The sequence below is a fragment of the Bidens hawaiensis genome, unplaced genomic scaffold (genome assembly GCF_021521415.1).
Source record: "Bidens hawaiensis isolate Kalapana, Puna unplaced genomic scaffold, B.hawaiensis_p1.1 tig00006705_1, whole genome shotgun sequence".
NCBI classification, from domain to species: domain Eukaryota; kingdom Viridiplantae; phylum Streptophyta; class Magnoliopsida; order Asterales; family Asteraceae; genus Bidens; species Bidens hawaiensis.
In genome coordinates, this window is record NW_027504970.1 from 22,507 (window position 1) to 37,324 (window position 14,818).

Here is a 14,818-nt window from a genome sequence, read left to right on the forward strand (position 1 = left end):
GGGCATTGAACTACTATAATTTTATAAATGCTATATTTCAAAAGACGAGTTAATACGAATCAAAACATCTACACTAACAAATGTAATTATTTTTATGGCAGTTATATTTCAAAAGCTTATATAATTCACATGGGCGCCAACAAAAATGGATTGCATGACCACATATAAAAAGTCGTTACCCAAAAACACTCATTTGTTCGTATATTTTTATGTATATAGCAAAATATTTACTTTTAAATTACGTGTTTCTATTTTGTAAACAACTCGGATGCTATTTTTAATATTTTTAAAAATAAAAAAAAAAACTATACGAGTCAAACAGACTCTATACGAGTCGTATAGACCTATACGAGTCGTTTATGGGCTATATGATCCAAATAAATAAAAACTGACAATTCTGACTTGAAATGACTTGACAATACACATATACGAGTCGTATAGGGCCTATACGACTCGTATAGAGCTTCCTGGTGTGTGAATAACCTACATGATGTATCAATAACCTATGCCTTCTTTTAAAGCTATATAGTCAACACAAATATCATCCTAAAATTTTATTTTAAACCATACGCGTTTCTTTTTTATTTTATTTTTATCATTTGTTATTTTACCATTTCTAACATCCAAATCACTGAAAATAAAATTTGAGATAATCCCCAAACCTTTAAGAAAAACACTATATAACTTTTCATAACAAGTACACATAGCAATCAAAGATTTTGTTGGAAATATAAAAAAAAAACTAAAACATTATATCAAATTAAATCAACACGTTCTTTCAGCCTTTTAGGGGCATGTTCATATATTTATGCTCAAAGAACACCGCATCGTCCTTACGTGAGCGGTGAGTTCATGAATTCACTCACATTTATAAAATTCAATATCATAACATTACTTGACCATTTGTGAGCGTTTTAGAAGAGCTTGAAACTAAGGAACACTTAATCTTTAAACCTCTTCTATAAATACCACCCAAACGTTAATATATATTTTACTGAAAAACCATTAATTTATTATTTCTTTTTCTAAAAAAAAAAACACTATCAAACTTACACAATGTGAAAGTCGGAACACTCACCATTTTATTAAGATGTTGGTTGTTGATTGGATACCACATATATGTACAGCACATATTAGTGAAGCATGATACTGAATTGCCACTTGACATTCTCCTAAGCTTCCACCTAAGCCAAATATTATGCATCATCTTCTTCTACTATTGATTTGATTTGATTTGATTTGATTCGTTAAATTAATTAATTTAAAATTTCAGAAATGTATATCCATATCTTGAATCAAGATTATTTCCCGTGTTTACTACTTCAGTATTCACTAATTGTGCAGAATTTCAATTTACACTCATTATCTTCTCTATACTTCACGTTTCAAACATTTAGTTATTTACATATTTAAATGTTAATTCTATGTATTATATTTATTTATCAAATATATACAACAATAATATAGAAATGCATGATATATTTCATCATTATTTTTTTGGTGTCAACTCTGAACTATGTTTCATTCGTTTATAAGCTACCTAAAAACAGCTAGATAAAATCTAATTGATCGAGCAAAATCGAAACGAACTCAAGATTATTTTTTTGGTGTCAACTCATATGCTGAAATATGTTTGAAGAGGTAGGTCCCAGCAGAGCCCAGTTGAACCCGCAAGACTCACATTGAAAAGGGACGTCTGCGCAGTTGAACCCGCAAGACTCCTTAACGGACGTCTGCGCGGTTGAACCCGCAAGACTTAACTTAAAGGGACGTCTGCGCAGAGACCAACTGGATCCGCAGGACCCACCATGCTCAGAGACGTGACGTCCTTACGCGCAGTACGCAAGCTGTTCCAACAGGAAAAGCCTCCCAATGGTGTACTCTGCCTGTTCCCGCAGCTGCGGATACAAGCCATCAGGGAAGGCTACCTGCACAGCAAAGCTACACGCACAAGGCACTTAACTCTCATAATAATTCAGTAGTCACCTGAAGAAGGAATGAGCAAAGCCGGGAACTCTCCCGCACAAAGCCAGGAGAACTCCCGCCCAAATGAGCCAGTCCGTACGATGCTGTAGGATCTTTTGTACTGTACCTGACGAGGTATGGACAAAAGATCTGACCAAAGATACGACAGCTCACTGACAACAGTATGACGAGCAGCACTCTCTTGTACTGTATGTCACTATTAGCCGCTGCCTACTCACCAACCTGTCGGAGGACGTGCATAGCCTGCAGTTGGTGGAACAGGAATAGTACACAGCCGGCCTGGTCACTATCAGCCGCTGCCTACCCACCAACTACCAGCATGGCATGTGCGTAGCCCACAGTTGGCAGAACAGGAACACTATTCAGCCGGCTGTACCTTCTTGGAAACCTACCTTCGGCTATAAATACTCCAACACCTTGGAATGGTATGATCATCTTGTATCTCATCTTATCTTATCTCATATCCTGATATCTGCTCTAGCAATCTCTTAATATACACATATATTCAAGAGCAATCTAGTCTGATTCTCACGCCGGAGGGTGGTCACAAGGAGGTACCCCCCCCTTCTCAGTGACGAGCTCACGGTGTCTGTTTTGCAGGTTATCAGAAGAACCATCTTTGCCGGGTCTAACCCCTCGTGGGAAACATCTATTTAACCCCCAGATTATCCGTAATCTGCCCGGGGCCGATTAGTGTTTCTTCATTGGCGCCATCCGTGCATAAAAGCTAGAACTTATTCTTTTTTCAGATTTTTCAAACTTCTGGAAAGATGGTTAAAGAAACCCCGGTAACCACAACCCCAGCTACTGGGGGGAATACCGGCGACTACACAGTTTTTACGAACACTACCCCGGTTACCCAAGCCGGGGCAAGTGCAGTAAATTTTACGAACACTACCCCGGTTACCCAAGCTGGGGCAAGTGCAGTAAATAATCTCTCACTGGGATTCACCGATACCCAGTTAGAGAGACAACGAACGAGGCTCCCCCGCCAAACACTCGATGAAGTTAAAGCCTGGGCGGAAGCACGTCAAAAAGAATTCCAAGCTGAGTTGGATGAACGCTTACGTTCACTCCAACACGCTGATGAATTCGTAGAGTACTTGGACGATGATTCGGAGGAATCCGATAGTGACGCAAACCCTCGTCATAAGGCGAAAGGGAAGCGTAAGGAAACGGACTCCCAACCGAGAAGGCATTTTGGAGAAACCTTTAAACCAAAAAACGCGGATGGAAACCCACGTGACTTCTCAAAAGCATTTAGACCAACTGCGGCAAATGCGGGAACGTCCAAATTTGCAAGGGACATTGCGGAAGCAATCGCCCCGAAAAGTGCCAAATAGATGTCCAACATCGGCACTTACGATGGTATATCTGATCCAGACAATCATTTGAACAGATTCATAGCGGGGGCAACCGTCAGTAATTGGACGGAACCTACGTGGTGTTACATGTTCCAAATGACGCTTGTTGGGCCAGCTAGAGCGTGGTTCGATCGTCTACCGCTCAACCACATCTACGATTGGGCAGACTTCCATCAGAAGTTTAGCCAACACTTCAGCCAACAAAGAAAGTATACCGAAGAGCAATGGACAATCCTCAATTGCATTCGAGAAAAAGATGAATCTTTGCCAGACTTCATCACTCGCTTCAACTCAAAGAAGCTAAGTCTGGGTAATATTAGCGAAGATCTTGTTCGCGCTGCTTTCATCCAGGGCGCGAACGACTCAGAGCTCATCCGTACCTTAACGGGTAAAGATGGCATGCCATCCACATGGGATGCCATCATGACAGCAGCTAAACGCTTTGCGGAAACGGAGAAGCAACTGGTAGAGATCTCCCCCAGAGCACAAACCTCTACACCCAGAAAACAAGAGAAGACAACGTCCTTACCGCCCGACTAAACAAAAAGCGGAAGCTAGGCATTTGGCAGTCAAGGGTAAACTTTGACACATCATCCGGCTTGCAACATCGGTTAGGCGGAAGGGATAACGTACAGTCGAACCAGAACTCCAGATGGACGCCACTCACCAAAAGCGTCACCGAGATATTCGCCACTGAGGAGCTCCCATGGCCAAAGGCTCCAATAATCCGACATCGTCACAATGCTGATCGGAGCAAATAATGTGACTTTCACAGGACAAAAGGCCACAACACTGAAGAATGCACAGACGTGAAGGACATCGTCGAAGCATTTGTCAGAGATGGGACGCTCGCGCACCTCGTGGCGTAACGAACGCTGAGCAGGCTGATGCGTGTAGAACCCCAGTTGGGGAAAACACGAATAAAATTGCAGCCTCAATGTTGGAGACTACATACTGCGTAAATAACGAGATCCCGAACCAGGTGCATATCGGCTCGATGGCACTCTCATCCCAACAACATGGAAGGGAGCTCAATTACACAATTTGCATGTAGATCAATTCCAAATTTGTAAAGAAAAGGCCCAGAGCCACTTCTAATGGAAATGATTCTCCTTAGAACATAGATGCTGATGATCTTACATTTATACTTATGAACTTTCCACACTGATATGCCGGTCTTCACCGCATACATAAGTGGGGAAATCGTTGCTTGTGGAAGGCGGCAAAACCCGCATAAACACAAAAAACGGCAAACCTTCACGCAGGTCAGTCATAGGTGAAGTTTGGTCATCCCACTAAATGAAAGTGCCGGTCCTAACCGCACAAATCATGATAGAGGAAACCGAACTAACCTATTGACAACCGCGCGTCGAACGGTTAATTTATTCAAAACACTGATGCCGGTTTTCACCGCATAAATAAGTGTAAAGAAGTCGTTGCTTGTGGAAGGCGGCAAAACCCGCATAAACACAAAACGGCAAACCTTCACGCAGGTCAGTCATAGGTAAAGTTTGGTGATCCCACTAAATGAAAGTGCCGGTCCTAACCGCACAAATCATGATAGAGGAAACCGAACTAACCTATTGACAACCGAGCGTCAAACGGTTAACCTATTCAAAATACTTAGAAAATTTCTAAAGGATGAGGAAAACCTCCACGCAGGTCAGATATAGGTGAAGTTTAGCCATCCTACCAAGTGCAAGTGACGGTTTTACCCGCACAATCTCGAAGGAGGAAGCAAAACTTAAACCTATTATCTACCACGTTCAAAGGTTAATTATTCCAAACACTTAAAAAATTTCAAACGAAAAGATGAGGAAAACCTCCACGCAGGTCAGATATAGGTAAAGTTTAGCCATCCTACTAAGTGCAAGTGACGGTCTTACCCGCACAATCACGAAGGAGGAAGCAAAACTTCAACCTATTATCTACCATGTTCAAAGGTTAACTTATTCTAAACACTTGGAAAGTTGCTAATTTAAACTAAAGTATGCATGAGCAAGTCATATAACGTTTATAAAGCAAGTCATCCAGTGAATGTAGCGGTCTTACCCGCACAAAGATTTATATTTCATAATTATTCAAACATTACAAGAATGGCCGGGTAACTACCCGCCTACATGAATATAAATCTATACAATGTAAACCTATCCTAACAGTGGGAAGGGATCTTAAGGTTCAAGCTTCAGGACCACTCCCCCCAAACCCACTTGTACCCGCACCATCAGTTGGCTGTGGCGGTTCAAGGAAGGTCTTTAGAATGGCTAGCCCATCATCAGCAGCAGCTACTTCGTTCACCTTCTCCACCACCGGATGCGGGAAGGCGGCATACTGGTTCACTGCTTGGTCATATACAGCTTCAGTATCCACATCATATAAAGGGAAGTTGGAAGGCGGGATGCCTTTCTCAACGAACCCTAGACCAAGCAGGAAGCCGGCCTTTTCCCCATCCTCATGAGAAGCGTTGAGGGCTGCGCTCATGGCATCGTCGTATGATGTGTCCGTGAAGACTCGATGCACAACCTACAAGAAAAAATACAAGTATCAAAACCTTTTCTATTTACAAAGAAAAGCGTAAAGATATTATGAAATTACGCATACCTGAGACAACGCTTCTCGAAGAAGCCATTCCTTGGCAACCAGAGCCTCCTGGAGGGCGGCTTGAGCTTGGTTATGGGCGCGTTCGGCTTCACTTTTATTAAGGTTGGCAAGCAACACTTCCTTTGCAGCAGCCTCTTCAACGCCCTTTAGCTTCCGCTCAGTGTGGTCAAGCACGCCCCTCTGGTCCAAGATCTCTTGGAGCTTCTTGGCGTCTTCCATAGCCAAGGTATCATGAGCCTGCTGGAGCCTCTCTAGCTTGGCTTTAAGCTCCTCGTTCTCAATGCGTAGAGGCTCAGCAACAGCTTCAGCCTTGGTGGCCCTCTCAGTTGCGTTCCGTGCAGTTTCCTTAGCCAGCCGAAGCTGTTCGTTAACAGCTTGGGCAGCCTTGGAACGGGCCTCGAGACGGGCCTGAACTTCAACTTCAAGGGCCTTGAAGGCCTTCTCCTTTTCCGCAGCCACTGCGGTAAGCCTCTTGTTCTACTCCCGGACAGCCCGCGCCTGAGCTACTTCTTGGATACGAGCTGCTTTTAACTTGTCGTTTTCACGACAAAGCAGCTCGACGCGCGGCTGCATCCGGGCCAGGAGAATCCGAATCTCATTGGTTAGCCTACCCTCCTGGTAGCTAGCCATTGCTTCCCCCAACGCACCACTGGGAGCTGCGTGACGAGCCCACTCCACGCACTCCACAGGCGTGCGAAGGGTTGTTCCTCGGCAGATGTTCCATCGTGGAACATACACTTCATTAGAATCCGACACTGCAAAAGCAAAAAGCAGTTAGGAAAAGATGATAAAAAAATATATATATAAAATAAAGGCCAAAATAACCATACGCACCTGTAGGGTCGACGACAGGCCTGTAGCCGCCAAACCCATCACCTGAACCTAACGGATATCCATCCAAAAGGTCAGGCAGATGGGAAGGAGGCAGAGGTTGGCGAGAAGCCCCAAACATACCTGAAGGATCGGCCGTAAACGATGGAGGAGGCATGGTGGAGGCCGCCGCGGTAGAACTCACCGGAGGTGAACTCACAACCATGGTCGCCGCTGCGGAAGAACCCGCAGAAATAGTCACCGCCGGCTCAGTGAAAGAATCAGTAAATATGGCACTGACAGCCGGCGGAGATGTCATCACAGTTGGAACAGTTGGCTCAACCGGGTGAGCAACTGAACCAACTGAAGCAGGCGCAGACGCCTGGGTCATCGCCTCAGGTAGGTTGACCAAACCTACCGTCATGGGTCTGGAGGCGCTCCTCCCCGCTCCACCCTGGAATGCGGTAGCATCCACGCCTGCACAAAGAAGATATAAGTATAAAGGCGGAAAGATACGAAGTTAAAAAGTAAAGGAAGTTTGTACTAACGGGTTTTCTTGAGCCTAAAGGTGCGAACAGGCGGGGACGAACCCGATGGAGCCGGCCTCTTCACGCCGCTCACCATCGTCGTCCTGGGCTGCTCGGAGGTGACAGTCGTCTCAGCCTCCGGAGCAGTGGTCTTATCACCACCTGGGTTCCCCGCCGCCTCCTCGCTCTCGGTCTCCGAATTTGACCGGTTCCCCGGATCGGCAGTGGAGGCAACCTTCGCCTTCCCCTTCCCGCCGGCAGCCTTCTTTTTCCGCACCAACGGAGGACCATCTGCGGATTCCTCATCGGAAGATGACAAGATTAGGGGAATTCCAGCAGAGGTTTCAGCATTGAGAGGTCGAGGGTTGAATAACTCCTTACCTGGCCGCGTGGCGCTCAGAATGGGGTGGCCTGGCGGGTAGACCTCCACAAACCGATCCCTCGTTTGCTCCAGGATGGGCAACTCGTTCTCATCAAGAGCACGAGTACCCATCCGAGCGGGACCATCAGCCTCCCGCAGATGCAGGAGCGACTGCAAGTCATTCCCCTCTGAAATAATAAAAAAGAAAGAAACAGTTAGAAGAAAAACATATATCAACAAAGAAGACACAGCATACCGTAAGGGACAGAGTTCCGAGGACGATGGGAATCTGGGACGCCTCCTTCCACACCCGGCTCATCCCAAGCATCACCATCCCAGACTCCGCAAAGCGATACACCGGAGTCTGGATCCGGGAGATCTTGGCGAACCACTCCGCTTCCTGGTGGTTGAGGGCGTGAAGGGCGGGGAGTGCTCTCCCATTCTTAAACGTCATCGCAAGGGGGACGACGCGAGCGGAGATAAAGAAAAACTCCCGCTTCCACGACCGAAGACTGCGCTCGGTAGCGCAGATCTTCAACCCCTTGATCCGATTGACCAAGGTGTACCACCCCTGGATACACCTCCAGGAGTAGAAGGTCATCAACCGATCTACGTGGGGCTCCACGCCCAGAATGAGGCACACCCACTCAAAGTGGCGAATCTTGGCGATCGCCATCGGGTGTACCTCCGTCAAATGCACCCCGTGCCTCTCCAAGACACGGTATACAAACTTCGTCAATGGGAACCTGAGATTCCCATAAACGAAGAATGCAGCGTCCACCCCTATCTTGCCCTTGGGGGCATCGTACACCGTCTGGTGTGGCCCCGGAAACTCAGGCTCGAATGACTCGAGCATGAACTTCCGGACGATGTACTGAAAAAGCTCGGCCGGAAGAGCACACTGGCACTCGCCAGCAGTGCTCTTGTCGTCCTTTTCGGACGTCGACGTCGGGTTCTCGACGAACAACTCCGACTCCTCGGCAGTGGCCTCAAAATCACGGGTAGAAGACATGTTTCGGATGAACAGAAAAGCGATTTCAGAAGAATGCTTGACGGAATAGTGAGTATTCGCCGGAAATCGTTTAGGAGATGAAGAGAGAAGTGAAAGTGTGGATTACAAAGGACCATCTCCCCCTTTATATACTCATCGCAATAAATGCGATGAATTTAATGCGGAAGAGAGAGAAATCGCAGGTGCAATGAAACTATGACACGTGGCAAAGTGCAAGCTGGCAACAGCTGTTGAAAGGACGCGTGCCATTAATTTCGCGGCCACGCGCCCTCAAAAATCGCGCCCACGCGCCTGAAAAAGCGCCTGGAATGACCATATACCGTCACGTCGCCATAACTTCCTGCACGTCCTGACACTGTCAGAAGAAACCGTCGGACGACGTTTCAACAGTTTGGACTGTTGTTATCCTTTCACTAACTCTTCGAATTTCAGATTCAAAATTAAGCGGGAAAATACCCCTTACCTTGGCAACCAAGAAACTATAAGACAGGTGCGAGTACAGTGTTAAGGCAAAACCCTTCACATAACTTAGCACCTGCAGGGAATTGAAGCCAAGAACACCTCGGCAACCAAGTAACCATAAGACGGGTGCGAGTACAGTGTCAAGGCAAAACCCTTCACATACTTAGCACCCGCAGGGAATTGAAGCCAGGAATACCTTGGAAGTAAAGTAACTATAAGACGAGTGCGGGTACAGTGTCAAGGCAAAACCCTTCACATACCTAGCACTCCGCAGGGAATTGAAACCAAGAAGGATCTTCTGGGCAGTGCTTGCGGAAATGGGAATAACATCCCCGCATAGCAGGAACGTCGAGAACTAGATTGTTTGAACCTCCAAGATGGAATTGGTTGTTTAAACATAATTGATCACTATGTTCAAAACTACCAAAACTTCATGGAGAATCTACACAATTGGAACTCAACGCTCCTGACTTGCGAGGAGGTTACAGACCTACCCGCATCACGCCCAAAGATCAAGCAGAAAAGTCGGGAATTTCTGCACGTGACATTAGGACTTCCGCGGGAAGAATCCCCATGGAAAACCTTAAAACTAAACCTTTTCAAAACCCCTTGATTAAGTCCAAAAGTTCACCTCACTTATTAACAATTCATGAGAAGAACATTGGACTGGGGGGGCTTGAAGAGGTAGGTCCCAGCAGAGCCCAGTTGGACCCGCAAGACTCACCTTGAAAAGGGACGTCTGCGCAGTTGAACCCGCAAGACTCCTTAACGGACGTCTGCGCGGTTGAACCCGCAAAACTTAACTTAAAGGGACGTTGCGCAGAGACCAACTGGATCCGCAGGACCCACCATGCTCAGAGACGTGACATCCTTACGCGCAGTACGCAAGCTGTTCCCGCAGGAAAAGCCTCCCAATGGTGTACTCTGCCTGTTCCCGCAGCTGCGGATACAAGCCATCAGGGAAGGCTACCTGCGCAGCAAAGCTACACGCACAAGGCACTTAACTCTCATAATAATTCAGTAGTCACCTGAAGAAGGAATGAGCAAAGCCGGGAACTCTCCCGCACAAAGCCGGGAGAACTCCCGCCCAAATGAGCCAGTCCGTACGATACTGTAGGATCTTTTGTACTGTACCTGACGAGGTATGGACAAAAGATCTGACCAAAGATACGACAGCTCACTGACAACAGTATGACGAGCAGCACGCTCTTGTACTGTATGTCACTATTAGCCGCTGCCTACTCACCAACCTGTCGGAGGACGTGCATAGCCTGCAGTTGGTGGAACAGGAATAGTACACAGCCGGCCTGGTCACTATCAGCCGCTGCCTACCCACCAACTACCAGCATGGCATGTGCGTAGCCCACAGTTGGCAGAACAGGAACACTATTCAGCCGGCTGTACCTTCTTGGAAACCTACCTTCGGCTATAAATACTCCAACACCTTGGAATGGTATGATCATCTTGTATCTCATCTTATCTTATCTCTTATCCTGATATCTGCTCTAGCAATCTCTTAATATACACTTATATTCAAGAGCAATCTAGTCTGATTCTCACGCCGGAGGGTGGTCACAAGGAGGTACCCCCCCCCCCCCCTTCTCAGTGACGAGCTCACGGTGTCTGTTTTGCAGGTTATCAGAAGAACCATCTTTGCCGGGTCTAACCCCTCGTGGGAAACATCTATTTAACCCCCAGATTATCCGTAATCTGCCCGGGGTCGATTAGTGTTTCTTCAATGTTTCATTCGTTTATAAGCTACCTAAAAACAGCTAGATAAAATCTAATTGATCGAGCAAAATTGAAACGAACTCAATCCCGATCTGGAGCTTAAAAATAAACCCACTTAATGAACAAATTCGGGTTTCACTTATTAAGTTCGAGTAGATCTCGATTCTAATTGAGCTTATTATTTGTATAATTTTTTCTTGTTTACGTAAATATAATTACTGTATAAAATGCTATGTCTAAAGATAAAAATAATTCAACAATATATATTATGTTGCATACAAGGTTGTAGTAAACTATACACAAATTGTATAAAATGCATATAAAATAATTAATGCAATAAGTAAAAAATAATAAACGAGCCAAGCTTTAGTTCAAGCTGGAAAAACTATTCATGAGCCGTACTCAAGCTTAGGAAATATAACTCGAAACAAGTCGAGTTTAAGCTCCTGTAAGATAAACGATCCATGCTTGAACTTAGATGAACTCCAATTCGGCTCGGATCAGATACTATGTTCTAACATGCTGCAAGGGCAAGACTCCCACTTTTTAGATTATTTATTTAAACTACGAAAAACATTATTCAGTTCTCGAGACATTTTTTTCATTAAAGCTGACTATTTTAGGTTACAGACCTCTCTCAACAACGGTTCTATCCATCTGGTATCATGTTTATGATGAGCACTTCCGACAATTATAATCGTAACTTTTTCTAAGTCCACAAAAGGAATAGAAGGATTTTGGGAGTAAATATTAGAGCATTCACATTTGCCGTTTTCTTGTTATTTTTTTTTTTTAAATTCATAAAATCCTTTCAACTATTTACTAATAAAACTATGATAAAAATATGCACTACTCATAAGAAAATTTCTTATGTGCATATAAAAAGATATCAATACAAAATCAATATTTTGCATTGCGGTTAAAGCAATAGATATTGTGTTTATATATATTAAGACATTGTGTTTGTAGGCATTGCATTTTTATTATGTTTTGAATCTTACTTGACCCGAATTGTCGAACCAACCAGAAATTTATTATGTATCATACTATTATATCGTACTTTTATTATGTGATAAAGCTTATCCGAGTTAAGCTGTCGAACCTATCCAAAATTTTTTGTATCGAGTGAATTCTCTAGAAAAAATTGTTAAATCCATCACTAAATGTGCGTGAGGGATGTTTGTGTTTGTTTCGAGTCTTTTCATGTGAGCCAATTAGTAACTCTCTAATTGCTACTTTTTATCTCGTTCACTATGTTTTTTTTATTCTCTATTCCAATTGGAACCAACACCATAATAAACAAATAATTATCTGGTTTCATCATAAAATTGATTTTATATTTAAATTAGTATTGTATCCGGCGCGTTGTGTCGGAGCAATTGGTAAAACCTCAATGTTGAAACCGGGTGCTAGTAAAACCCGAGCGTTGGTAAAGCCTGAGTGCTACGTCGGTGAGTCGACGGGAATTAAGTCGGTATCATTTACGTTCGTTATGGTAAAACCTTTGGTAAAACCTTAGCGTCAAACCATATTCATCAAATTAACATATAAAAAATAAATTATTTAAAACGATGTTTGTTTGGTCGGTAAAACCGGGTGGTGGTAAAACCCAAGTGCTATCAGTCCCGTGCATTGAGACGGCAACTGGATACGAATTCGGTCAGTTTTGGCTATGTTCATTATGGTACCGGAGCTACAAAAGGGAAAATATAAAAATTGACTGGACCAAAGGGTGCAGTCGGTAAACCCGGATATTGATAAACCCGAGTGTTGTCGGTCCGAGGCGATGAGGCAGTAAGTCTATGCGAATTCGGTCGGTTTCCGTCGTGTCTGTTATTTTATCGGAATTAAAACAAACAAAAAAATTGTCGTTCGGTCGGTACCGAAACGAAAAAAAAAAGCAAATTGCTATGGACAAGTAAGGTGCCGTAGTTTGGTCGGCTTCCGTTATGCTCGCTACGGTATCAAAATGAAAAAAACAAATTACTGTGGACAAGTAAGGTGCTGCCAAGTGACCCAATAACGACTTAGCGGCACCAAATTTTACATTTATATATATTAGATAATATTCCTATCTATAATGCATGTGTGTATATGTGAATTCATATGCCAATGATCTATAACCAAGTAATTAAAGTGACACATTTAAAGACTTCAATTTAAATGTAAAGGTCGTGGGTTCAAATTCCAGTTGCAAGAAAAATTAGAAGGTTTCAAGTTAGGCCAAAGATTTTCTTATTTATGATAGGTATTCTCTTAGGGTGAAATGAAAATGATCTGGTGGGTCAGTGGTCTGTTAGTGTTTCAAACTATGGCTAGAAAAAATCTATGGAAGCTTGAATGCATGTATATGGGATCCGATAAGAATTACACAAACATCTTTTTCGAGCATCCCAGCTTCTCTCAATCATTGTGACTTCTTCAAATATTCCTTGTTATATGGAGGAGAGAAAGAGATATGAAAATGACGGATCATATTCATTCATTCAACCATAGAAAATTGACACGTCACCCACAACGATGACATGGTGTGCCATATCACATCATGTACGTTGTCACACATTCCTATTGGAAGAGAGGGGAGGTTATTAATCCAATAATACATCCCGAATTAAACAGTTAAATAGAATTGTTTTAATCTTGGTTTTGCAGAAGTCGCTAGGTGCTATCAGGTTAAACAGTTAAGTAGAATTGTTTTAATCTTGGTTTTGCAGAAGTCGCTAGGTGCTATCAGGTCGGTTGATTGAGGGGTTGAGGGTACTCGGCTTAGAGGCTGTTTGGTTTATTTAGATTTGAATAAACCTTTGTCCCATTCAGCAATAACATGTATCTGACTGATTCAGACATAATTTTAACTATTCAAATGCTTTTCTGTCTGAACCAAACAGGCTAAAGTCTAAATCTATGATGTTTCCATCTGCATGATTCCATTCATATATAAAAAATAATAATCCCTTAGAAGGGAAGTAGTCGGGGATTATTCATTAGGTACTATGGAGTTGGGAGACTGGGAGTACCATAAATCAAATCGATTCAATGATTCGTATTTATGATTTATTTTAATATAGGAAGATCATGAAGATGTAACTCTAGCTTCTTCGGTTAACACCAAGACAGAAGCCATCCTACATGGGCATCTTGATATTCCCTTAACCTAAAGGTTAATGGTTAAAACCCTGCACTATACAAGTTTGGTGATGTTATTTGTAACTTATAGAAGTAGAGTAGATGTAAAAAAAAAAAACTTTGCTAGTTATGTATCGTGTAGCAAGGCCCCCTAGCATATTAATTATATCATAATAATCTAGAGCTTGTTTGTTTCCAATTATTGTCATTAAATGATTGTTTTGAGAACTTTTGCATTTCCTCGTTCCTATTAATTTGTATCAATTTCTTTACAATCATAGATTTTATGATTTGACAGCAGATTATTTTAAAATAAATACCATGCCACATAAGCTTGCATATATATACACTTATAATATGAATGTTTGCACGCACATAATATATAATCAACACCAAATAAAAGCAAAACATTATTATTTAATTAATAACTCTCACGACTGACTAGTTCTTTGATTTCATACGCACAGGTAGATACATAATCATCTAAGTCAGATGCATGATACGCAGCATTTCATGTCTGAAGAGCAGTAAATGATTTTTAGAGTTACTAACAAACTTTTAATTCTTGGTAATTGAGCGATGAAGCAGAAGGATGAAAAAACGAATGATCGAGTATGTGAAAAATAAAAATTCCAACAAAACACAGGTAAATTTTTGATTAAAATTAAGTCGATTTCTATAGTCTATTCTCAAATCTCAATCCCTTCCAAATAAAATTTTTACAAAACAGACGACCCCTAAGAGTTTATTGCAAAATCACATTTATTGACAAATTCATAGAACACAATGTTATCTCTAGTTTAAAAAACTTTATTATACATTCCTAAGTTGTAAAAAA